Consider the following 27,120-nt stretch of genomic DNA (forward strand, 5'->3'; position numbering starts at 1 on the left):
ATTTCCTAGGACACCCCATGTAATTCTGAGTGGACGAACAATGCATCTTGGCCACTCAGGACAAAAGGTCACTGGAAGGGATGTGCCTCCAAGGGTTTACAAAGGCCTGGTCTCCAGTCCTGTGATAAGAGAGGAAGCACATCTTAGTAGAGGAAGGATGCCCACTTTAAATAAGGAAATGGGCTTGCAGGATGCACACATGCTGCTTTCTATTAACGATAAGCAGTCTACAAAAAGAGCCTCAGACTGCTTTAACTTTCATGTAGAATACCTGTAGAGAATGCCTAGCACAAACAATGACAAGCAATGTGTCCACTCACCGTTTTATTAAATGATTTATGTGTTCATAACAGAGGCTAGTAAATACTGACAACCATATTCCAGTTAAGAGCCGTAATTACTGGTGTGATGATTGTATGCCAGGATCAACGCCAGTAATGTTTTGGGAGAGAGGCGTACTTTAGGGGTTTATGAGGATAATTATACAAGATAAATGGCTTTTCTGTGTGATTTTTTTTTTTAACCAGAGTGAATGAGAAGGCAGAGATTTCTTAAGACCTTTACCCTAATTTTAAAAATATTTTATTGCCTATGTTTATAAACTGTAAATTATTTGTTGAAGTTTGATCTCCTCAAAGGCATAATCCTAACAAATACTAATTTAATTTTGGCTACCACCTTTTGGCTCCTTCCGGCTCTGTGTATATTTCTTCCTCTCACAGATGTACACGAACACATCTTAATCAGATGTATTTCAACTACAATAAATCCTAACCTATATTTAATTACTCAGCAGATGACTGTCCAATCTGCCAACTCGCCCTGCCTCTGACTCCCTGCGTTTCCTTCTCACCAACTACTGTCTTAGCACCTCAGCAGGGAGATAAGCACCGTAAATTACCCACCTGTCAACAATTCACTCTAATTGTGCAGGGATTGGGAATTCCCAAGAACTACCCCTTCTGGCAAAGTGGGGCAGTTTACAAGCTGCTTCTATGGTCCAGCCCACCTCTTCGTGCCGTCAGCCGTGAACTTTATAAGCCTAGAAGACCGCTCCTTCTTCACGACTGTGTCGGGCATCCCTTCCATGGCGCAGTAATTTGGAATTGTACTCTGGAAGGATCTGGAGCTGACACCCTACTGGACTGAGACACAGACTGAGTACCTGCACAGGGTTCTAGGTGTCACATTGTAAAATAGGAAAATGCGTTTTTAACACATTGTTCCAGAATTTTAACAAAATATTTCAAAAAAGCTACTTTAACCATGAATTTAAACTCTGTGCCATTTTGAGGTACACACTGGGGTTTGGGAGTGGCATGCAGTACACTTTCTGTATGGGGGCCTACAAGGATTTCAGTGGGCTCTCGTCAAATCTTTACTGGAAAACAGATGGTGTGCATTCTGCCCATGCTGTCCTCTCACTGGAGCAGTGTGGTGTAGAGAGAGTGAAGATGGGGGACAAGAGACAGTGTCTACACTGAGAGCCGCACCACCCACGTCGCTCCCATGGTGCACACATTTCAAGATAGAAAGTGAAGAGGAATAAACATGTACTGACAATTTTTACAGTATGCTGAGGGTAGTGCATGGGAATGCCTGGATCAAATTTATGAAGTTGGAAATCAAAGTAAGAGGATGGAGGCGAACTTTAACTTGGTGCTCACAGAGCACCCGAAGGATACTCTGCTGTTCTTATTTTGACATCTGAGAATCTGTAGGGAAAGGTTAAAAGGGGGCACACAACTTCAAATGTTGCTCCTATTTTTATTTCACATGGGCCTTGCTCCGTACATAAAACGTTTTCTTATCTGAAATTCCCAAGGACTTGCAGTAAGCAGTTTGTGCAACTGACTTGACCACAGTAAGTCTTAAGACTCTAACTTCTCTCTAGGGATCAATGACTTGTGTACAGAGAAGAATTTATAAGACTCACTATAACAGTTCCCTTGGAACTATTACTTTCTGACAGTGAAGGTAATAGATATTTTTTAAAAATAGTACACTTGCCAAAATACGTATTGGCTCCAAACAAGGCAGTGTGCTTTAGACAAACATAATAAAACTGTTATAAAGTGGTTCACTAAAATGTGAATATACTGTAGGTCAAAATACATTGCTCAGAGACATCTTGATATATAGCGCATGCTTCACTAAAATGTGAAAAGCCTAAACGTAAGTATTACCCTTATGACTCAACACCAATACAATAACAAAGATTTTCTCCAGTTGCTTTATTATAAACAAAATCAATTATTACTGTGTCAACTCTCGCACACATAAAAATGATCATATTACTCTCTATCAGGGTCACAAATTCAAATGCCTGCAAGGGCAAACATGTCATGTAAATAAGTGAAGCAGGCCAGGTGCAGGCTGTGGTAAACTTAATACCACTTCTCCACAGCACAAAGGAATCTCCCTTTAAAATGCACCTCCAGATCCAGCAGTCCTGGGGAGGAGCCCAAGATCTTGCATTTCTCACAAGCTCCTTTGGAGAGGGACAGACCTAGAAAGCTGTTCCCTTCCTATGGACTCGCCCCACAGAAAGGCTGCCAAGCTCAGTGCTGTCTGATTTCTCAGAGGCCAAAAAAATCATCCATTCAACAAATTTCCCAACCTCATCTGTACTCCGGGAACTCAAGGGACTGAAGATACAGGAGAGACCCTGAGAGATAAAACTGCACGCCCTCCTAGGGTTAACGTGGTAATGGGGCTGGGGAGCCAATGAGACAAACAGTGAGATGCACAGGCCCCTAGTTAGTACCTGGGAAAACAGCAGTGTTGGGCAGGGCTGGGACCATGTCAGGCAGGGCGACTGGAGATGGCCTCAGTGAGAACATGACATTCCAGTCCCTTGAAGATGGTGAAGCAGAAAGCAGTGCATTTCAAATGTAGAGCTGAGTTCTAACTTTAGAAAGCAGCAGGCCACTGGCACCCCTTTTTGTCCAGTAAAGTTTAAGTTTAGAAATAGGATTAAGAATTTTAAGAAATATTTTATGAATAAATTATTAGCCATTTTTATCACTACCCAATTTCTTTCCTGAATTACACTGAAAATATATAATTTAGGGGCTGAGGGTACAGTTCAGAGAGCACATGCTTAGCATGCATGAGGCAAGAACTGAGTTCAATCCCCAGCACAAAAAAACAGTCAGAAAGAACAAAAAAGGAAGAGGAGAGAAGAGAAAGGAGGGGAGGAGAAGGGAAAGGAAGAGGAGGGAAGGGAAGGAACAGCTCATTACTAAAAATGTGCACACGCAATGATCCATGAAGAACTAGTGCAGATGTCAGGGGCTCCTGATGAGCCAAGGTAGAATAAAATTCCAGCAAAGTTGTCCTTCATCTCTGGCTTGGCTGCCACCAGTCCATCGTCTGGAAGACATGCACGGTGACCTGTTTATCTGGCGCTGGTGACTGGCACCAACTGAAGACATACAGCCATTCCTCAGTCTCTCTGTAATCAGTGTCAAGCATTTGAAAGGAAAGTGGCCTAGGTCAAGGGCGCCTTTGGAGATGGTAAATCTAATTTGCCTTTATCCTCCTGGTACAGAACTCTGTATAGCAGGAAGTCTCAGGGCAAGATCTGCAACCTTCTCAGGAAGTCTGCAGAATTTCATGGATATCATCTGTATGTGAATTTCATGCTTGGTGCCATCTTACTTTGCTTCTTGTGCTTTTCCATTCTCTACCAATGTTAAATTTATTTTCTCTTAGCATTATTGTATCCTCAGAATCATTAAATCTTTAAATCCTTTTCAAACTGAGGTCTGGAATCCATTCACTTATTAAATATTTATTGAATGCCTACTATACAGTAGGTATTATTTTAGGTGCTGTCTATATATCAGAGAACAAAACAAAATCCTTGCCCTTAGGAAGCTTATAAAAATAAAAACACATAGAGGCAAAGAAGAAAAAGGTAATTTGCTCACAAGAAGTCTGATTTAACCAACAACATACTTAGCAGTAGTATCTCCACTCATTGTTATAAAACTGCTAATTCATTGCTAGCTGAAATGCTACAATATAAAAGTAAGGTACCATTTGGAATATAACCTATGTTGACAAAGACATAATGTAACTCTTTTTACTGGTCTGCTATATAACTCACTGATTTCTGTAAGAAGAAGGTACAAAAAGGTTTTTAATACAAACTTCAGACTTCCTAAATTTCATTTTTATGAATTCTAAATTAAAAGTTATAAAAATGCTGAAATCAAACAAACCCCATATAACATGTATTTAAACTAAGTTATAGGTACTTGGTCAATGGTAAGAGTATGGTAAATAATCGTGCAGGAAAAGACAAAATTGAAGTCTTTACAATTCGTGTAGTTTCCACTCTTGGATTATTTAAGTTGGTATTTCCTTCATTTGTTTGTAGCTGGAGACAAACCATATGACCAATGGAATGATAATTGTAAAACCATCAAATCAACCACTCAATGACTCATTAATGGATGAATAATAATTGCTGAAAGACACTGCAAACCCAATCATGCTATTAAAAGTGAAGAAGTCACAAGAGGGTCCCAAAGTATCAGGTTATACTGCCCTTAAATTAAAATATGTTAGAAAAATGTTAGAGAAATGTTTCCCTCAGAAATTATCATATTACTTGATTGGGGGTATCAATTTTTTTTTGTCCTACGGGCCAAGGAATCTTTCAGACTTTCTGGAAAAGACATACATTGAAAGTGGTGAGACATGGAACAAACCCTTTATCACTAGACCAGTCTTCTCTGTTCCTAAACCTTTGTATTTCCTAAGGAAGAAGTGGCAATGTTTGACTTATAAGAATAAATTTATACCAGAAAGAAAGCTTTCGGGATATAAGAAGGCTCTCAAAATTAATTTGTTAAGGGCTATACTATCAGATATTTACTGCACGGACCTTATGAATCATGTGCCCTATGAGATGCCTGTACACAGAACCTTAGATCCCAAACATTCCAAAGGGTGGCTCCTGACCAAGGGCACACACTCCAGTCTCTGAGAGTATTTGCTAAAATGTATATTCATGGTTCCAAATTCTAGGAAATCTTTTCAGTGGCCCTAAAGTAGAGGCCTAAAACCTAATTTTGATAAATGCCAAATCTAGTAAGTCTATTTCTAAATAAGTATTTAGAATCATTGATCTGGAGCAGAATTTGTACTGCTTGAGGGGTTATACAGCAGACCACAAGGATATGAAAAAATTAATGTTCTTAATATTTTTATTCCATCCACTTAAATCTTTTAATTGAATGATTAATATCATACATACCATATTGGTATTAAATGCATACAATTTATAGCAATATTTATATGTATGTTGCATTATGCTTTGTGTCTAGAGGTCCCCCAAAGCCTCATGCAGTCATTAGTGGCTTTTTCAGAGGTGGCTGAATGTCGAGTGTGTGGTGCTGAGATTAAGGGCGTGTGAGTACTAAACCAGTCCACTGATTGGTGTGGCACAGCCCTAATCCGAGTAGTCTGGGTAAGATAAAAGGGGCAGAAAGACACTGTTAAGGCCCCTTGTTGTTTTGCTACCTTTGGTCCGCCATGAACTGGTGCCCCTCTGCCATGTGGCACCCTGCCTTGGAGCCAGCTGATTATGGACTGACGTCTCTACCAACTGTGAGATAAATCCTTCCTTTCCCTTTTTTTTTTTTGGTACCGGGGATCAAGCTTGGGTCCTTGAGCTTGCAGGGCAGGCGGCGAAACCACTGAGCTAAATCCCCGGCCCCCTTCCTTTCCCTTTTAACTTTGGGTGTCAGGTATCTTGTCTCAGCAATGAGAGAAATGTAACTAACATAGACTGCATATGTATATGAATATAGGGGAATACTTGTCCAAAAATGTATTCCCAATAAAAAATGTGTATTGATCTCTTATAAGATAATTTAGCGAATCTTTCCTGTTAAGAGTCAGAAAGTAAACATAAGCTTTTCAGGTCATATACCCTCTCAGATGTATATCATATTCTGTTCTTTGTCTTATTACAACTCTTTAAACATTTAACAACTTTCAGTTTTAATCGATTACATACTGCATGATTGCATTTATATGAAATGTCAGAACACAAGCAAATCTAGAGACAGAAAGTCCATCGGGGTTGCGGGGAGGGAGAAGTTCTCTCCTATGGGCAGAGTGCTCATTGCATGGGGCTTCTTTAGGGTTGATGATCCACTGCAAGATGGTTACAGAACTCTGAATATACTAAAATCCACTGAATTTTACACTTTAAGTGGTTGAATTTTGTGATAGATGAACCTTATGTCAATAAAGCTGTTATAAAATAGAAAACTTCCATTCTTATATCAGAATAGCCAACTGGTATATGGCAGCAGTTCTCCAAGTGTAGTCTGGGAGCTCCTGAGGGCACCTAAGACACTGGTTGGGAGGAGTGGTGAAAAGTAAAAACTATTATCTCAAAATATTAAGACATAATTCAGCTTAGAGGATTCCTGGGGGATTAACCCAGGGCTTCACGCTAATAAGCACATGCTCTAGCACTGAACTACCCCATCTCATGTGTTTCTCATCTTTATATTCTCACATGTACAGAGTAGAATGTTCCAGAGCCAACATAATGTGTGGGACTGACAACCAATCTTTCTTCCTGACTAGAAACTGGGCATGATGCCCATGGTGAAGCAATCATCTTGTGAGACCAAGAAGAGTGCAGGCTAAGGATGCTGTGTGGAAAACAGGAGGAGCTGCCACCCCTGGCAGCACTGTGGAACCAAGACCATCCCCGATCTGCCTTCTCTAGACTTTTTCTCTAGACATGAGGAAGAAGTAGGCTGTTTTCGGGATTCTACGGCATGCAGCTAAGTCAAATCCTTTACATGTACAGCTCCATTCTCTTCACAGCTCATGTATAAAAACACTCTTGACAACTGCCGTGTCTCAGACTCGTGCAGGCTATCGATCGCTGAAGGCAGGCCTCATGGTGACACACCACGGTCCTCCATGATGGAAAGTTGACTGCTTGCCCTTCAAGCATCAGAGCTTCTCTCCTTGGTCTCTGAAGCTTTGCTGATCTCCCTGAATGCCCTTCTCCATCTTCCAAAGTTCAAAGCTTGTCCATTCTTTCAGGCCAACCCAACTATTGAGTGAAGGCCCCCTCAGAATATGCCTGCTTACTCTTTTCACCTCCCACATAAGTGCCTCAGTCTTTCTGTTTCCTATTTCACTTCTTTCTGTCTTGTGACTCTACTGCACTATCTTATTCACATCTGTATCCCCCACCATACTTACCACACCATTTTGCACCAATAAAAAGCTCAAATTTCTCTCAATAATCCTCAATAGTATGACCCTTAATCAAGTTCTTTAGGAAATGGAAGACACTGTAGAATGACAGGGTAGAAAAGCACTTAAAGCTCCTCTCCCTGCTAGCAACCGCCTGCCATGGGCCAAGCTGGCCTGTGCCAGACCTGGCTCAGTCTCCAGGTTACCATGCCACCAAGAGTTAGATGGCAGTGTTCTCCTTTCACTGACTCCAATGTCAGAAATTGTGTGCCTAATGAAAATCAACTCAACCCTGAACTCCCTTTTAAAGTCAATGAAGGAAATCAGGGAGACTTAATTAACTGGTGAAATAAAGTCCTTTTAAGGAGGATTTATGACTCTTCTGTGTAAAGTATTTAAGATAACAAGGTGTTGATAAATTAGGCCTTGGTTGGATAAAGATCTAAATACATAAGCATAATAGGTTTTGAGGCTGTGGTTCATAAACGCACATCCTAGGAATAAAATAGTGTAGTGATTCTTTAGTAAGTTTGCTAACTGGAAACAAAATTATTGCTTTTCAGAGTCTTACTAATTATTGTACCTAAAAATCTAAGCTCTGTCGCACACAGGAAGGTCTGTCTCCAGAAACATTCAGTAAATGGGCTTTTCTGGGCATCATCTGTCCACGCGAGGTTGCCTATTACAGTATTTGTTTATTACAAATAATCAGTGCTCCAGGCAAAATGCCAAACAGTGTTAAACAACAGGACCATATATGCTGATTAATGATAATTCTCCTCCTATAAATGCCAGGAAGTAAATACAGGGGTGCCTCAGTTCACGAACTTGATTCTTTCTATGATTCTGATCATAAACTGAGTTGAATGAGAACCAAATCAAATTCAGTGGTTAGGTTCAATGTTGACCTTATGGGGAAATTTGATTCGGTTCTCATCCAACTTGGTTTGCAACCAGAACTGTGTACAGAATCAAGTTCATGCACCAAGGTACCACTTTTATAGGACAAACTGAGTGTAAGCAGTTAGCCCTGTGATCAGTTTTCCATGGGAAAATAAATCATAAACAAGGCAAAAACATGCTGGTTTACTGATAGGCTTCAGAGCCTTTGGTATGCTAAGATGCACTGCGAAACTTGCAAAGTAAGCAGTATTCCCTAAATTAATGTGGCCTGGCTCTGGCATGATATCTCGAACCACAAAGCATGCTTTTCGAAGTAAGGTTTGAAGTAAAGACTAGTTGCCTTAGTTTCTACTTCTGTTCTGCCTGGAATTACTTTCTGAAGACAGAAAGATACTGAGTTCAGAAAGACCTGAGCTGGTGAGATGCGAACAGAGCACCCAGGCAGCAGCACCGTGACTGCCCACAACGGTTCTCTAGCACAGAGGTTTCCGCTTACAAAGCTGGGGGTCCACTGATGCTTAAAAGGTTCACACGCGCCCGTGGGTTGCTTCTGCCACTTTACCTTCACTCTCACTTGGTCTCTGCACCTCATGCCTGCTGAGCCCTGCTTGGTGTAGAATAAAAGCAGGAAAAAGAGATGGAAATGTAGCAGAGAATTATCGCCCTCACCGTCCATGGGCATGGTCCTGCTTCATAGCAACAGGGAAGAGAAGAAAAGCGGCTTCGGCTAAGATGGGGTTCGAAGGGACCAAGAGGTGCCGTTCACCCTGTGACAGCGGCAATGTCCATGACCTGGGTGAACATTTTTGTTTGTTTTTGAAGGATTCTACAGACGAACTGATGTAGCAGAGGCCTGGATTTTGTGACCAGGAGGAACTGGGCTTGGGATTTGGTTGTGCTGCTCTCTAGTGTTTACAAACACAAAAGCTGGGCTCTCCTTACCACTGAGTTCTCAAAGCTGTGGCTACTTGCACATTATTTCTGAAGCTGCCAGAAAGGAAGACGAGAGAGCCGAGACTGAGGGAAAGAGAGTGGAGGATGGCAGAAAAAAGGACCACAGGCACCACAACAAAGGGCCTACAAAGATAAATGTCTGACCCCGTCCTCCCCACATTATCTCCGCAGTTTACCCGCTTTGGTAAGCCATACTCTTAAAGTTAACCTTGAACCTTGAATTAAGAGGGGTGGGAGAGAACCTAGCTCAGCAAAGAACGCTTACAAATTAAAGCCTGAAGTTGGGCTCCGCCACTTTTCACTCTGGATCGACCCCCTCCCACCCGCTTCCTGACACAAAGCTGGCTTTGTCCCCAGCCCAGCATCAGCTGCACAGTACAGGGCGTATATGTTGAAAAGCAGCTGTTTGCTGACAGATCGTGAGCCGGGAAGCTCAAGCTAAGTGAAGTGGTTAACCCACATCCCTTCCCCACTGATAAAGTGCTTTGATAAGCAAGCTACACTGGCAAAAGCTGGAAAGGCTGCCAGCAGGGCCCGCTCTAGGCGATGAATGCAGGCTTGTTTGGGGACCTGAGCTTTCGGTGTCCCCACCAGCACTCCTGCCTGCTCCCCAGTCCGCACTGCGCCTGCACGCTTCAGTGTTTTCGGCTAGCAGAAAGACCAGTGCCTTGACAAGCCAAAGCAATATCCTGTTTATACGGGAAAACATACATTGTTTTGAAACTGGAAGAAACCATTACTCTATATAACTTTCCTCAAAACGTATTCTCAGTTAAACTCCTACCAGGAATAGCATTAAAGAAAACACTCCTAAAACATGCTGTGATTGCTGAGTACACAGGGACAGAAATATCTCCCTCATTTTTATTAATAAAATGAAACTTTAAGTTAAAAAAAAAAACTATGGTGAATTTGGAGTTTCAATCACTAGGTACCCCTGATACACAGTTGCTGATTAAAGTCAGAAGGTTAAGAGAACATGACCCCACACTAACCTAAACAATTTTTTCCCTTTAAGAATGTGTCCCTTGTTTAGATTTGTAGACTAGAGAGGGCTTGAATTGTTAACATATTCTCTCTGAACCCAAGCGCTCCTGCTATTGTTTCAATGCTCCCCTCAAACATGGAGCTGAAATTTAAAATTGCCATTGTGATGGTATGGGAAGGAAGGGTCTTAGGAGGTGATTAGGTCAAGAGGGCTCCGCCCTCAAGGATGGATTAAGGGACTGGACCAGGGATTATCATACCTGCTGGGTTCTTTATCTAGGGAGAAGCTGCCTCACTGGAGCCTGCCACCTCGGGATGAGGCGGCAGGCCCTGCCAGAGGGGCCCTAGAGCCAGGACTTCCTGCTTCTAGAACTGGGAGCTGAGCAAACTTCTACGGCCTGTAGGATTCTGTTAGAGCAGCACACAGCAGACTTTGTGAACAGACATGTGAGAGACACTGGCCTCCCTGTCACCCTCTGCAGAGGGACTCCAGGAGGGGCTCAAGAGCGAGGCTGGGCAGGGTGAACATTCCTCAGCACTAATCACTATGCAGTTGTGGGCATGTCATCCACTTGGCTGAAATCCTACTCGAGGAAATACAATTTTATAAGCATGCCTTGAAGACAAAAATCAGTACATGTGTAAATGAGAGACTGGTTACTATTCAGATCATGTATTAGAAAACAGTTATATGATCCACTCCTTGGCTTACTTGCTAAGACTCTTCTTTATAACAAAAACATTAATAACATATTATTAGATCTTCATTCCTGAAGGCTCCCTTGTCAATAAAAATGTGTCAAATAAATGGGATGCTTTTCTTTTGTTACGGTACCTTTTGTTATAGGAGCCTCAGCCATGAACTAGAGATAAGTGAGAAATGACACTACTTTTTCTCCTTTAGTGAAGAAACTTTATTTGCAGAGTTCTTACTCTGTGGTCCTAAGGACAAATGCTCAAAAATACTATACTAGGTGCAAATGCATGTGTCATGTCTATGAAAGTACACATTTGCAAGTGTACCTCTATCTATAAACAGATTCTAATAACTGCAAAGCCTGCAGTAAAGGATGAAAAATCATTAGCAATATAAATAGCTAGGAAACTGCTCAATATGTAGGCAAATTTTTAAAAAATGAATGAAAAGAAATGAATAGCAAGAAAAGGTGACTGTTTCAGTTGCCTGGAAAGAGATGTGGTAACTAATGGACCACAGTAACAATAACAGCATCCATGACATCTATCTCAGACCATTTAATTAAACCGTTTTTCCTGTGACATTTTTACAGAGCCATTTTGACACCAAGGCCATTTTGGCTGGACTTAAAGAAAACAAGCCACTGAACTGTTTCAACTGTTGAAATATTACCCACTGACACACCATGCAGGCCATCGGGCACTCCAGATCCTTAGGCTCCCACCTCGGGCCTGAAGGACAGGTGGGGGCGGGGAGGTGGGGACCAGGGCAGTGGGGCTCAGAAGTGCAGCTGGGCTCAAGGGTGACTGTTGAACAGATTGCCTGATACTGGTTTTTTAAACATCAATTTGTTTTAAACACCTTAATACGGCTTTGTAAAAAGTCAAATCTAGAAACTATTAGAGAAGTTTCAGTAAGAGTGGTAGAAAGTATTCTCACAGTGTGGCCAGTGGATGAGTTTTGCTAGCATTTTAAAAACTTAACTGTGAGAATTTGTCCTCATTTGTGCTCACCCACCCTTCAGCCTTTGTTGACTACACAATTCCATTAGGAGTCATCTCACCTTTCTTGAAGCTCCCCCAAAGCTGTACTGCATGAGGACCCTTTCATTCAAGGATTTAAAATGGTTTTGAGAGCTAGGTATGCTGGCGCATGGCAAAAGTCCCAGCACTCTGAGAGGCTGAAGTAAGAGGATGGTAAGATTAATCCCAGGTTGGGCAATGGGAATTAGTGAGCCACTGTCTCAACAGAAATTTGAAAAGGGGCTAGGGACGTAGCCTCATATGAAAGCCCTGGATTCAATCCACAGTGCCAGAAAACAAGTGTTACTTCTGTAAATAATAACACTAGTGTATTTAGATTTTCCTAAATAAATTTTAATAATTTATATTTCCCTGTTAATTCATTTCACCAATTTTTCTGTTGTCTATTATAAAAATTCTTAGATTTAAAAAAAATACCTCTCCAGTAATATTTTATTTCTCATTTCTAATATTACCAAGCAGGCGTTTCTTTTTTTTTTCTTGGTTGGTATTGTCAGTGGCCATATTTTAAACTTGTCAATTTAATTGTTTATACATTGCTGTTTAAAAATTTTAAATTTATTAAACGCTTCCTCTATTTTAGGGGGATGTTTTTCTCCTGAGCTAGAATTGAATACTTAGGTGTCATTTATTATTCTTTCTTGTTTTGTGATAAAATCTCAACATGATTAATCATTGTAGTGCTGTTGTTAAGGTCAAAATAATTAGTTTTGATTGATGTTTTGATTTTTCTTTTTAATTCAAAATTTTAAAAGGAGGGCCAAGGCTTTAGCTCAGTGGCTGCCTTGCCTGCCTGGCAAGCACAAGGTCCTGAGTTCCACCCTTGGTACCGGAAAAAAAAAAATTAAAAGAAACTGTACTTTTTATAATTGGCAATGGTTCTGCAAGAGGCAAGGTGTGTGGTAGAAGAGAACAGGGAGTTCTCGACCTTTCCGTGAATAATCTTAAATGTCATAATAGAGTTCTGAACTGGGCTCTGAAATAAAGGAGAACCAGCCCCAGTCAAAAATATTCAAATTAAGGGCCAGGGATTTAGCTCAGTGGCACCGTGCCTGCCTGACAAGTCCAAGGTCCTGAGTTTGATCCCTGGTACCAAAAAGAAAAAAAAAAAATTCAAATTATCCTTTACTGTGAGAGTGATTTCAACAATCTCATTTTTAAGTATTCACTACAACACGACTGGCTATGAATGAGACCAATATAGTTCATTTAAAACAATTTTTTTAAAAAGCTTTCTTTTTAAAATTATAAACCCAAGAAATCAAGATAAACCAATTGTTTTGTAAAATTTATGATTCAAATACCTAAAATGCCAGCTTTCTACAACTATATTTGCTTAGTACAAATTTTCATATGGAATAAAAAGAACACCATGGGAATAGCAATTTATCAAACCTAAAAGATAATGCATCTAAAATTTGTGGTCTTAATTACCACTGGTAACATTCCTGTTTGGAGAATAATTTAACCACAGCTTTCATATTTGTGTACCATTGGGTAAAGTAGTACTACTCTGCTCATTTTTGACTTTTCATACTTGCTGGGGAACAGTGATAAAAATATGGACAGTGATTGCAAGACTAACAGTGTCCTCCAAATCCATCATAATCCTTACATTAAATAGTGGTTTGAGGAATTAGTTTTACACTCAAGTAAAAATATCTTTCTACTTATTATAGCCATGAATGTGTGCAGCACAGAAGCATGCTCATGCACAAAGGGATCACCAGAAATTCTGACTATAGTGAACACAAATTTCACTTTTTAGTTTTGTTTGGAAAAATTCCAAGTACTTAAGAAAATCAGAAGCAGCCCAAATATGTACTAAAACCAATACCCAATTCACACGCTAGATTACTGTGTTACTCCAACAGCCATTTGATATGACCCATCAGAACACAAATCTGGCCATTCTCTTCGCATTATCCTGCACAGTCCCGGTTATATACAGAGGTGCACACACAGCTTCAGCAGCACCCTTCTAAGCCGAACTGCACACCATAAATTTACCAATGACTAGAGGAGCAGTGGGAGAGAGCTGTGGTTACTGTGGCCCCAGAGCGAAGCTCTGGCTCTACACAGCAAATGCACTGAGGAGTCTTCCAAAATAGCCAGTTGTGGGCAGTTTTGAAAATTTAAAATTTATGCAAACCATTTGGATAATTTTAAGAATCAAATTCTGTAAGATTATACATACTAAAATTCTAAAAATTCCTTGTCTCACTATAATAAACTGCATGGGGTAAACTATATTTAGTGTTAGAAAATCTAGTAAACAAAGTCTGAGAACTAGACTTCCGTCCCAGACACTTAGATGAAGCTGGAGAGTATTTCCCAGGGCTCAAACCCTTGTGCTCATGCTGACTGACAGCACTCAAAGTGTGTGGAACAAACACTCTTAAAAATGGCATCAAAGAAGTCAACAATCATTCCTTATGTTATACATCCTCACTTGCTAATAGTCACTGATGAGTTTTTGTGACCCATGTAAGAAATCTTTCCCTAACTTGAGCTTATGAACATATTCTATACTATATGTCCTAGAAAGATCAATTATTTGGCATTTCACATTCACACCTATAATGCACGCAGAACTATTATGTATGGTCTAAGATTTTTTCCTGCCTATAGACAGGCATTGGTGACACAGCACCAGTTGGGGAGGCACTGCACAAAGGCCTCTACACTCTGCTCCACTCATCTGTTTGGTACTCTTGCCCTGTTTTAATTAATGTAATTAAATAACCACCTGACCGCTTCTTCTCACCACCTGTTTTCTTCCAAGAGCATGTTGGCAGTTCTAGTCCCTCTGCACTTCCATATAGATTACACCCATGTGTAAATCTGTTTATAAATCAGTTAGAGAAAAACCTACATTTTAATGCCTGGCTCCATGGCTCACCTCCTTTTGCTCTGCCATTCTGCACTTTTCTCTCAATAAATTTTTCCTGGTATTATTTTGCATATTTTTCACTACGTGTCTGATTTTTTTTTTTAATTGTTTTTTTTTTTTGGTACCGGGGATCGAACTCCGGTCCTTGGGCTTGCGAAGCAGGCGGCGGAACCACTAAGCTAAATCCCCAGCCCCCTGTATGATATTTTTTAATGGTACTATCTTTTGTTGTTGTTGTTTTAGGTTTGTTGCTGTCATATAGAAATCAACTGGCTGTATTCACCGTATTGTTTTTGTACCTTGCAACTCTCCTGTGAAGGACTGAATACTCCCTCACCCCTGTACTAATATGATGCTACCCAGAGATGGGGCCTGTGGGAGGTTCAGAAGGGTAAAGTGAGGCATGGGGTGGAACCTCATGATGAGTGCCCTAGGAAGACTCACCAGGGAGCTTGACTGTCCACTCCCCTCCATCCCCTCGCCCCATGAGGACACAGGGGAAGGCAGAAATCAGCAAGCCAGGGGAGACAGCACCCACCAGGACTCAATCTCCCTTGGTCTCATGGCTTTCGGCCTCCACAACTATGAAAAATATCTACTGTTCAAGCCTTTCAACCTTTGGTATTTTGTTATGACCTAAGATAATTCCTAAAATTACTTATTTGCTTTAACAATTTATCTAGAGATGCTTTCATAATTTAATTTTTTCACCAATAAACAGTACACTGGTTACGTCCTCCATGACCATGTCAAATGGACATGGTATTAGTGGGCACCCTTGTCTCATTCCTTACCCCAGAAGGGTTTTAAGTGCAACGTTCTTTATATACGTTTTTAGCTACACGGGGAGAAGAAGATTAGTAGTCCCGCTCACACATCCATGTCTTAATCCTTGGGGCCTGTGAATATATTATAACACAAAGGGACTTCACGTACGTGACTGAGGAATTCTGAGGTGGTTGGTTGGTCCACAGTAACCACTAAGGTCCTTTTGTGGCAAAGAAGGAAACAAGATGATCCGAGTCAGAGAAACTGCAATAACGACACAGCACAGGTTAGAGACGGGGAGTGCTGGGAGCCAAGGCACACAGACAGCCCCTGGAAGCTGGGAAAGGCAGGGAAGTAGTGTCCCATGGCCCCAGAAGGAACACAGCCTTGCTGACTCCTTGATTTCAGCTCAGGGAGAATCACCGTGATCTTCTGATCTCCAGAGCTGTAAGAGAGTGAGCTTCTGATGCTTTAAGTCACTAGGTCTGTGGGAATTTGTTACAGCAGCAATAGGAAATTATTATAGAGGCCATTCCACCACTCCTAGGGCAGAGGAGGTGAGCCAATCCCAGCGCCTGGGAGGAGGCTCCCTGACTGGCATTTCACCGCTCCCAGCTCAGAGGCAGTGAGCTGCGCGGGCACCAGAAGCACCCCCCCACCATGGAAATGAGAAGACACGTAAACAAGCCTCAAAAACAGACTTCCAGATCACCTACAGCAACCCCAAAGGGAAATGAGATGGAATAATCTGATACTCAATCACCTGGACTCCCTGAACTGGCAACAAAAGAGGATCTGGAAGAGATGAAATAAGAAATAATTTCTCAGATAACAGCAGAGATGGTGCCCATAATGCAAGACATGATTCATAAATGTAGAGAGGACACAGATAAAAAAATAGAGGAGCTGAGGAACATGATGGAATCCCAACATAGGAAACAAATGGAATCCATAAAACAGATACAAACAAATTTCCAGGAGATTAAAAACTCCATTGAAAGTCTACACAGCAGAATGAGCCAATGTGAGGACAGAATTTCAGATATAGAAGATAAGGTTGCAATTAGTGACCAGGAAAGGAAAAACTGCTTTAAAATTGTAAGGGACCAAGAGAAATCAATGCAGCAGCTGCTAGATGATGCAAAGAAGAATAACATAAGACTGATGGGAGTCAATGAAGAAACAGGAGAGAGTGCAGATGACATAAAAAAAGTGTTCACAGAAGTGACGGCAGAAAACTTCCCAAGGAGGGGAAAAGAACTTGACCTACAGATAAGTGAGGCATATAGGACTCCAACTAGCCTTGATCAAAAAAAATCTACACATAGGCATATAATAGTTAGGATTCCCAAAACCCAACAGAAGGACAAAATTCTACAAGCAGTGAGAGAAAAGAAACAAATCACATACAAAGGAAAGTCCATCAGAATCACAGCAGACTTCTCAATGCAAACCCTCAAGGCAAAAAGAACTTGGAGTGACCTATTTCAAACCCTAAAGGAAAATGGCCTGCAATCCAGATTGACGTACCATGCAAAACTATCTTTCAAAATTGATGGAGAAATAAGATACTTTCACCATAATGAGCACCTTAAGAACGTTATGAATACCAAACCAGCACTCCAAAAGATTTTAGACAATATCCTAGGAAAAGACAATGAGGATCACAACCCCAGGAAGCCCAAAATAATGAATCCATTGAGCCTGACAAATTAAACGCAAAGGGGGAGAATCCAACAAAAAGAAAAAGTCATGACAAGACTTTTAAAACTTTTAACTTCATCTCCCTAATGAGTGCATAATTCAATCTTGTTATTGTACTGATTAGTATTTTTTTGATTCTAGTGTTGCACACCTTTCCTTGTGCTGTACTGGCTATTTATCATCTTCTTGTGTCGACTTTTTAATTGGGTTCTCTATTAATGAGCTGTAAGAGTTCTTTATATATTCTGGTCATAGGTTATACGCATTGTAAATATGGTCTGTTTAAGGACTACTTTTCATTTTAACGATGTCATTTAAAGTTCTAAATTTTGATGAAATCTCATTTATCAATTTTTCTCTTATATACATCATGTTTTTTGTATCCTAGGAAGTTCCTGACTACCCTAAATTCATAAACATTTTCCCTTATAATTTCTTCTTAAAATTTTATAGTTTTAGTCTTTCATATTTAGGTTCATAGATCTTTTCAAGTTATTTTTATGTATAGAAATAAAGGGTTGAGGTTAATTTTTTATATACAGATAACAGGTGTTCTAGTGCCATTTCCTGAAAACACTATCTTTTCCTCTGCTCTTGAATTGAGTTTATATTCTATAAAATGTTAATGTTAAATAATCTTTCAAAACTCAGTGGACCATATATGTGTGGTTCTATTTCTAGATTCTGTTTTATTCCAATGATCTATATATCTTTCCTTACACCAACACTGCCTTGATTACTGTAGCTTTAGAGGAAGTCTTAAAATTAGGTACTAAATGTCTTCCAACATTGTTTTTTCTTTTTACTTTTCTACATCATTTGTACTCCTACACAACTTTTAAATTTCAATATCCAATTCTTCATTTATAGCAAGTATACATAGACCTGAATTTTTATATATACCTTGTGTTTTCTAATCCTGCTAAACTCAAATACAAGTTCTAGGGGCTCCTAGAGATTTCTTAGTATTTTCTCTGTAGATGATCATTCATCTACATATAATGTTATTATTTTTTGGGGTACCGGAGGATCGAACTTGGGACCTTGCGCTTGCCAGGCAGGCGGCAGAACCACTAAGCTAAATCCCCAGCCCTCATCTACATATAAAGATTTTGCTTCTACCTTGCCAATCCTATCCTAATTATGTCATTTTATTGCCAGACTATTTTGGTTTAGGCCTATGTTTCTAAGTTTAATGGACAGATGAAGAGTAGGCATATCTGCCCTTGTTCCCCACCTTAGGGAGAAAGCATTGTATATTCTCCATTCATATAAGGCGTTTTTGCTGGAAGTATGGAGTACATGTCTTTGATCTGTTGAGAAGGTTCTATTCTACTCCTAGTCTCCTGATAGCTTTTACCATGAACAGCTGTAGAATTTAGTCCAATACTTTTTCTCCAACTACTGACAGGATCATATGGCTTTTTCCTTTCCTCTGTTAAAATGATGACTTTGGGGGTGGATCTTCCAATGCTGAACCAACACTGCCATCCCTATAATAAAGCCACTTTCTACATACTGCCAGATCTGACTTCTAATAGTTTTGTTAAACAAATTTTTATCTATGTTCCTATTTTTTCCTTCTATTATTTTTATCCAGTTTTAGGATTAGCACAATGTTGATTTCCTAAAATGTGGGGAGAAGTGTTCCCTTTTTTTTCTGTTTTAAATGTTTGATATAATTTATCAGTTAAAACGTATATGAGCCTGTTGTTGTCATATAAGTAGGTTTTCAAGCTAGGAATATACTTTCTTTAATAGGTGCTATTCAAATTTTGTATTTCCTCCAGAGTTAGTTTCATTAATTTGTCTTCCAAGGTACTTCTTAGAAGTTGTCAAATTTATTTCAAAAAAGATTTTTGTAATATGCTCTCTATATCCTTTTAAATTCTGTAAAATCTGTGGTAATGTCTCCTAGATCTTGATATTGTAATTTAAAAAATGTATAATTGATATTCTGTAACAGGAAGAAAAGGTCTAAAGGAGCAGGGGAAGTGAGAGGGGTAGGGGAAAGGAAAGAAGGGAAAAGAAAAAATATGAGAAAAGCAAAACACTGGAAACAAAGTCTTAGCAAATAGGGAAGGGTGGAGGGGGTGAAGGGAGGGCAGGGGAAGGGAAAAAAAAAAAAAAGAACCAAGATACTCATGTAATGGTACAAGATCCCAATGATGAATGTAAATGTATTTTATACCTAAAATGTACCAAAGAACTTAATGGGGAAAAAAACCATATATACACACACTGTAAGCACATTTTCACAGTTCCTTTGTTCAGTCATTTTCTGCTTCCAGTTAGTCATTATCATTTTCTCCTTTGAGTAATATGGTGAAACACTAATTGATTTTAAATTGTTAAAGCATCTTGCATTCCCCCTGAAATTCAACAAAATCAAAAAATATCTATTCTCAAAAGACAAGACACTCAACAAAGACCGATCTTAAAATGGCCCAGATGCTGAAATCAGCACAAAAGTTTGGTTTTTTTAAATTTCATTTCAGAAAACTTTTTGCATATTGCTTTATGTGCAATGTTAACTTTTAAAAGGTAAGTCAAGTTAGCTAGACAATAAACGTAGAAATCACTTTACCAAGGAGGGAATGCCCAAAATGCCACTTTCAACAAGAGAATGCACAGTTCAGTTTTACTGAGAGCAAAGAAACAAAGAAACAAACTTTTGATCTTAATACCAAAAAAAAAAAAAAAAATAGATTTGGACTCTATACTCAAACAGTGCAATGCAATGACCACAATGTTATTTTAACACAGCTGATTTCTGCCACACCCGTCTGTTTGTCTAATATTAACAGCTGTAAACAGAACAGTGCAAGAATATTTGGAACAATCCTTACATTGTTCCAGGGCTGGGCACAGCACTTCACTTCTCTGCACACCACAGGCTCTCTGAGTGCCTGGGCTTCCTCCGCTTTGCCAAAGCCCTTTTTTGTACTGAAGGTCTTGCAAATATCCTCAGGAGTTTTCCTCTTGAGCATACTGGCAACAGTCTCACTTATTACATCAAGGAAACCTTTGATGTCTAAGTAGTTTACAGTAAGAGTAAGTTCAAAAAGTATCCCTTGGTCAATTTTCAGGAATCCTTAGTCTCAAACAAGGATACTATGTGTTCCCTTTTCTTCATTCTCATTGTCCTCGGGAGGAGTAGGGTTGTCCTTGTGGTAGGTGCATCACTGAAGGAGCTGTGAAAATACTGCTGTGTTAACACTTTGTACAGAACCTGGTCATCATTGTCTTCACCTTCCTTTCCCAAATCTTCCAATGTGGTTCTGATCATCACGGGTTGTTTGGTAATTTCTGCGTCAACCTTAAATACTGTACCTCTCCTTTAGAACTCTGTAACTTAACTGAAGGTACAGTATTGGTCTCAGAGGGGTGATAGACCAGAGGATGACAGGTGGGGCTGCATCACACAAGAACAGAAGGGTGGAGGACAAAGCCACTATCCGTGCAAGAGTTTTCAAGCAGTACTGTAACTTTGATCCGGAATATATGCTTATGATGAATAAAAATATTACCATAGAAATAAAATGTCATAAAACATAAAATTTCGAGAATTCAGAAACATCATGTTGAAATACAATGAACTTTGTTAAGCAGCAAATGCACATAGCAGCAAATTGTTGGGGATAGACAAAAGATCCAGTAAAATAGAAGATAGAGCAACAGAAATATTATGGAATCTAAGAAATGGAGAGAAAAACTATTGAACTATTGAAGAGATCTTAGGGACCTGTGGGACAATATTAAAACATTTCTATAACTTGGTTCCTAGAAACAATAAAGAATGCAGAAGAAACAATTTTCTCCAACAGATTAAAATTACTCAAATCTTCAGAGTAATAAAAGTCAGTCAATCCCAAGCAAGATAAATACCAAGAGCCACACCTAGCACGTCAGTAAAACGACTGCAAACCAATGATGAGGACAATTTCCTGCCACTGGCCCATGCTTACTGGATGACACTCAGTCTTTGGACATGCCATCATGTCTGGACACGAGGCCACTGGCGTGTGCATTTCACAGTCTTGCCTGAAGGGGTCAAATGCCTCTGTCTCCTTCTCAGCCACTCCTTCCTCAGCCTCGCAAGTAGCAATGTTAGCGTGAGGGCTAACTTGCCTGTGCAATGGGAACATTAACTTGGATCTCCCTCCTCTTTTATGTTTCTTGTCACTTTATTTTAAAAGAACTAACTTACTCTGAGGATTACACACATATCTGTGGATTAAATATTAGGTCACTCAGTACAATATAGTGGTTAGTAGGCTAAATGTGGAAGACAAACGTGTTTCAATCTTAGTTTTTTTCCTAGCAGCTCCAACATCATCACCTGACCCTTATGTACCACACAGAAAGAAAAATCCTTGGTAAGTGAACCAGCAGATTCTAGTACTTGTATGATGCCTCCTGATTTTAGGGCTGGTAACGTGTACATTTAGGACCAATTAGATAAGGTATGCACCTGATAGTTTCCCTTTAGTTACAGTTTCAGGAATTAACTAAAGCCCAAAACATGAAATGGAAAATCCTAGAATAAACAGTTCATGTTTTAAGTCCACAGTGTTCTGAGTGGCACAGTGAAATCTCGTGCCACCCGCTCCGTCCCTCTTGGGCACTCTCCCTGTGTTGAGCATGTCCAGGCTGTGTACACGGCCCACTTGCTAGTCACCTGGGCACCTCAGTCACCAGATCCACCTCAGAGTAGCTTCTTGCTGCATCACAATGGACGCACTGTTGGCCCACTGGGTCTCACCACAGGGGCCTTGTCTCAGCTCAGCTCATCACAAGAAGAGTGAGCACAGTGTGACACGCTATCTTGAGAACAGTTCACATAGCTTTCACCACAGCATATTATTGTTCTACTTTATTACTGTTAATCTCATCCTGTGTCCTAACTTATAAATTTAAATGCTACCATAGGTAGGTATGCATAGGAAAACAGAGAATAAACACATAGGGTGCCCATACCTGCCTGAGGCCGAATCTTCAGCTTTGTAACACATGTAGAACTGTGTACAGTACTTCTCTGCTGCAGGGCCAGCATGGAAGAGCAACAAACTTCATTTTGGTTATTTACACTTTTCCACCAATACACTCTCCATTACTTCTACCACCCATGGTCTGCACTCTGGGATAAGAGGCTGACTGTGTACAACCAAGAGCGTTCTGGTGGTATCATGATTTTATCCTCATTACATTCTTTAAAAATTATTTGTCCACTTGGGATTGCGAGGAAGGGAATTTGTTTCCACAAAAATGCAGCAACACAACCAAATCTTACCTGATGAGAGGACTGAAATACGCTGTTCCTAGCAAGATGGGGGAAGTGAAACAAAATGTTTTTAATGAAGTATGAGAATCCTCGCCAATCTGTACCTCAGAGACAGATACTGAAGTCACGTGCTACGTGATACCTTCCCAGGCCAGGGGCCTTGCTTCTAAGGGACCCTGTCCCTGCCCTATCTCACCTACAGCACATGGCTGCTTGCAATGATGTGTGTGTCTCTTTAGCCACTGCTGAGCCCCAACAGGAGAGGGAGAGGCCCCGTGATAGCATCTTCTACAGTGGCCGTAGCTCAGTCAGGGCCAGAACAGAGGAGACTCAACCAGAAAGCATCAGTATGTACTGCAAACATGTACTCATAAAACTTAAAAAAATAAGTACCAAATGAATGAATGAATATACTGTTCCTCAAATTCACATGTCATACTTAAATTAGCGTTTTATAGTTTGTTTGTTTGTCTTGGTACCAGGGATCAAATTCAGGACCTTGCACTTGTTAGGTAGGTGGCAGAACCACTGAGCTAAATCCCTGGCAGTGTTTTATAGTTTTTTAAATAAAACCTAATCACGTCCCCAACTTCCCTTCTGATACATCTCTAACCATAAAACTTCACTAACCTTAATCCCGGAACGCTGAATTACTTGTCTTTCTGTACTACCCAGTTTTCCCAAGAAAATGAGAATTACACCAACATCTACTCCCAAAATCAGTCATCCTGCAAAACACAAATCAAATTACATCTCGTTCATTAAAACCTACCTGACTCCCTCAAATAAAATGTGACCTTTTAACCATCTTCAGTCATCAAACTAAAGGAATAAGTATAAGGAGATACAGGAAAATATTTCATTGCATTTTTTTATGTCTCAGAGTGCTAAGAGATCAGCGATCGGCCAGAGCCATTCTGCCCAGGAGAGCCCGCATGGTAATGGAGACACTGTGTCCCTGCTGCCCAAACACACAGGTGACTAGTGAGGATTCCACACATAGCAAGTGCAGCTAGGGAACCAGATTTTAAATTGAATGAAAATTTGAGTGTGAACAGTCACATACAGATAGCTGCCATATTAGGCAGCACAAGTCTAGAGGTACACTGGGGTCCACCTCAGAGCACTGTCTTTAGCCTCATGGCACTCAATTGCTGTATTGTTACCTCAGACCAATCATTTCAGTAGTAGAAAGCTAGAATGAGAGGCTGATAAGTTAGGAGGAGAAATAATGTCCCCAAAAAGGATACCAAAGGGCTGGCACCACAGTCAATGTGTAGCACATGGAATGAAAAAGAGTACTCCCTGGGCTCTATGATGATGTTTCAGTCAGCATGTGTACAACAGTGAACCCTGCTGACATCCAGGCCATCTCAGTCTGTGTGAGCACATTCTATGATGTTCACACAACAAAACTGCCTACCAACATATTTCTTAGAGCATGCCCCTACTGTGAATGGGATATGACTATATGAAGAGAATGAAACACCAAACCCAAAAAACAAACACAGAATGTGTCATGAGTGTAGGACAATGCTGGTGTATGTGCACAGCTACACAAGCAACAAAATGAAAACAAAACAGATTTAACTGAAGCTCAACATGGCAACAGCATGACATTGACTATTCTAAGAACCCAATGGCATCATAGCTATATACAGACAGAGCCGTTTCCAAAACAAGGGAGTGCAGCCATTCCACACCGTGTGGTCGGAGGTGGCACCTGATTTATGGACTGAGTCAGGGAGCCATGCCGAGAGCAAGGCCTGATCTAACTTATTTCATGAACAGGACCAGGATGGTATTAGTGAGCTCAAAATCCCAACTGAGAGGACTGGGATTTAACTTGGAATAATGGGGGATAATAATTCTTATCATATTGTACCTGTCCTGATATAACAGAAAAAATGGCAAGTAGAAGAGAGATTTAATTTTTTTTCCTATTCCTGAGGCAAAGGTTAGAGGCAGGCAGATTATGAACACAGAAAGAACTTTCAAATACAGCTCTCTGAAAGTGGAAAGGAATATTCTTGAGCATGTTTACATCAACAAAGAGGTTTAAGACTCTCTCCCCACCACACTGAGACCACTGGGAGGAGCTCAGGAGAACAGGAGCAGGGCAGGGAGAGGAAGCCACTGAAGACTAAGCTTGGAAGAGCAAGCAGAGATAAAAGAGAAGTGTTCTTTATAACTGTCACATAAATCAGAAGTGCACCTGGGAAGCAGAGCTAGATTCCAACCCTCAATTCATCTTGTCCAGTGGAAGACAGACATTCACATACTTTAAAGTTATTTTAAAGATTCTGGACTCAACTGCTGGTAGAGATGTCCATTAAATGTGTCATTATGTCCAGTTTCTTTATGAACTCAACAGAGAGGGATATATATTTGAAAACGCGTTAATTTAACAGGACGATTTTCTTCAAATTTCACAGAAGCAGGCTGACAATATGATTCTTGGAATAATTATAAATGTTTTTATCATCCCCTTTTGTATGAGAAGCTCTTGAAATTCATTCTTTTTTACTGAAACATAATATTTGAGCATCTTTAAGGAGTACATTATGGAAATTCAATATACATGTACAATGTGTAATGATCCAATGTGAATAATCAGCATTTCTATCTCTTCAAACACTGGACATTTATATGTGCCAAGACTTTCATACTCTCCTAGTCACTGAAAAATAGCATAGGTTGTTTTAGCCAATAGTGAGCCACTGCCTTGAAGAGCCAGGAGTCCTTCCTCCCCTCTGTGAGCTGGTGGCCTTATTGAACTTCATTCTGCCCCTGCTCTTCCTAGTCTTCAGTGACTATTCCATTCCATTCTTCTACAAGGTTGACTTATTAGGTCCCACAGAGGAGTGAGAACCACTGTTTTATCTGTCTTCTTGTGTCTGCTTTATTTCATCTAACATAACAACCTCCAGTTCCCTCCATGTGCTGCAAATGACAGATCTCTTTCTTTTTGATGGCTGAATAGTATCCCGCTGTATAAATATACCACATTTTCCTTATCAATTGGTCTACTGAAGTGCATTTGGAGTGATTCCATATTTTAGTGACTGTGGATAGTGCTGCAATAAACATGGGAGTATAAGCACTTTTCTGGTAGAATTATTTCATTTCATTTGGATATATAGCCAATAGTTGAATGGCTAAATCATATCACAATTCTAATTTTAGTTTTTGAGGAATCTCCATGCTGTATTCTGTAGTAGCTGTACGAATTTACATTCCTACCAATTGTATGTGACAGTTCCCTTTCTTTCATCTTCACCAACATATTATTTTTTGTCTTTTTGTCCACAGCCACTCTAACTGGGGTTGAGATGCTATTTAACTGGGTTTTGATTTGCACTACTTTCATAAGAGAAATCTGGCATATTTTCATACACTTGATGGTCTTTTGTATGTGTTCTTTTAAGACTGTTTTTCTTCTTTAATCCATTTTTAATTGGATTATTTGATTTCTTGGGTGTTCAGCTTTTTGAGTTTCTTATATATTCTGGATAGCAATCTCTTGATTTACTCCATACTGAACGTTGTTTCTTAATTCTGTTGATTTATTTCCTTTGCTGTCCAGAAGATTCTTGGTTTGATATAATCCCATTTGTCCATTTTTACTTTTGTTCCCCGTGCCTTTGGAGTTCTATTTAAAAAGTCATTTCCTACTAAAGGTCTTAGAATTGTTTTCTTTATGTTTTGTTTTGTTTTTGTTTGGTAGTAATTTCACAGTTTCAGGTTTTAATGTTTCAGTCTTTGGTCCATTTTGAATTGATTTTTGTACAGTTAGAAGGGATCTAGTTTCATTCTTCTGCAAAGCATATCCAATTTCGCCAGCACCGTTTATTGAAGAAGCAGTCTGTTCTCCACTTAAATAAAACAAAATGAAGCCAGCTTCTGTGCTCTGTGAGGACATAAAAACTCTTCCTCCACTCACTTACACAACATTGCTTGGCCACTGGGGATGGGCCTCCCATGCTAAGTCCCACTCTGGTACATCCACCACTCCAGGTGGTGTTACAGACAAAAATCTCTGCCTTATTGGATCCCATATGTGAGTGGGGAGGAAGGGCAATACAGGACATTGATAAGTAAGATGTACAGTGTGTTAGGCTGTGGTAAGTGCTATGGAAAAGGGGACTTTAGAAGACGACCTCCTCACTGAGAAGACGACCTCTGGGGAAGAGCAACAGCAGGAAGGAAGCCTTTGAAGGCCTCCAGGTGCAGAAGGCCCAAGGCAAGAGCTGGCTGCCCTGTCCCAGGGTCAGCAAGAAGACAAATAAGGCTGTGACTAGGGCAGAGGGAGAAGGGGCAGGAAGTGAGGGCGCAGCCAGGTCCTGCAGACCCTGCAGAACTAGCCAACTGCTTGTTCACGGCTCTTCCCACCACCGGCACTCACACCTGTAAACCCAAGCTTCGAGGCTCTCAGATGAGAGGCCATGGAATAAGCAGTCTTTGTGGTACTTTGTGAAAATAAATTTTTTCCGTAGATTGGTTGCTTCTCACCAAAATCTATCCTCAAATGTGGTATGCTACTCTGGAGAATGAAAATGAACTTTATGTATTGATCACTCTTAAGGATCCTAAGTAGTTGACACACCATTGGAAACTGCCTGCCTCTGCTGGGATGGTTACTACA

General features: G+C 40.2%; 1 protein-coding gene and 1 pseudogene across 3 annotated transcripts in view; both read right to left on the reverse strand.

Annotated features, from left to right (window-relative positions):
* The window catches only part of LOC106009611 (S-phase kinase-associated protein 1 pseudogene), a 39,805-nt pseudogene extending 17,599 nt beyond the window's left edge, over positions 1–22,206 (reverse strand). The window contains exons 1-2 of the transcript XR_015439265.1: positions 22,172–22,206; positions 1–20,606 (exon numbers count right to left, since the gene is read on the reverse strand). The exon at positions 1–20,606 is cut by the window's left edge and continues 17,599 nt beyond it. The product of XR_015439265.1 is annotated as an S-phase kinase-associated protein 1 pseudogene (transcript). The remainder of the gene's footprint in view (positions 20,607–22,171) is intronic.
* The window catches only part of Gmds (GDP-mannose 4,6-dehydratase), a 546,952-nt gene that overhangs the window by 342,046 nt on the left and 177,786 nt on the right, over positions 1–27,120 (reverse strand). The gene's annotated exons all lie outside the window — the stretch shown is intronic.

The sequence above is a fragment of the Heterocephalus glaber genome, unplaced genomic scaffold, assembly GCF_053883595.1.
Source record: "Heterocephalus glaber isolate CG9 unplaced genomic scaffold, H.glaber_assembly_v1.0 deba00001472, whole genome shotgun sequence".
In the NCBI taxonomy this organism is placed as follows: domain Eukaryota; kingdom Metazoa; phylum Chordata; class Mammalia; order Rodentia; family Bathyergidae; genus Heterocephalus; species Heterocephalus glaber.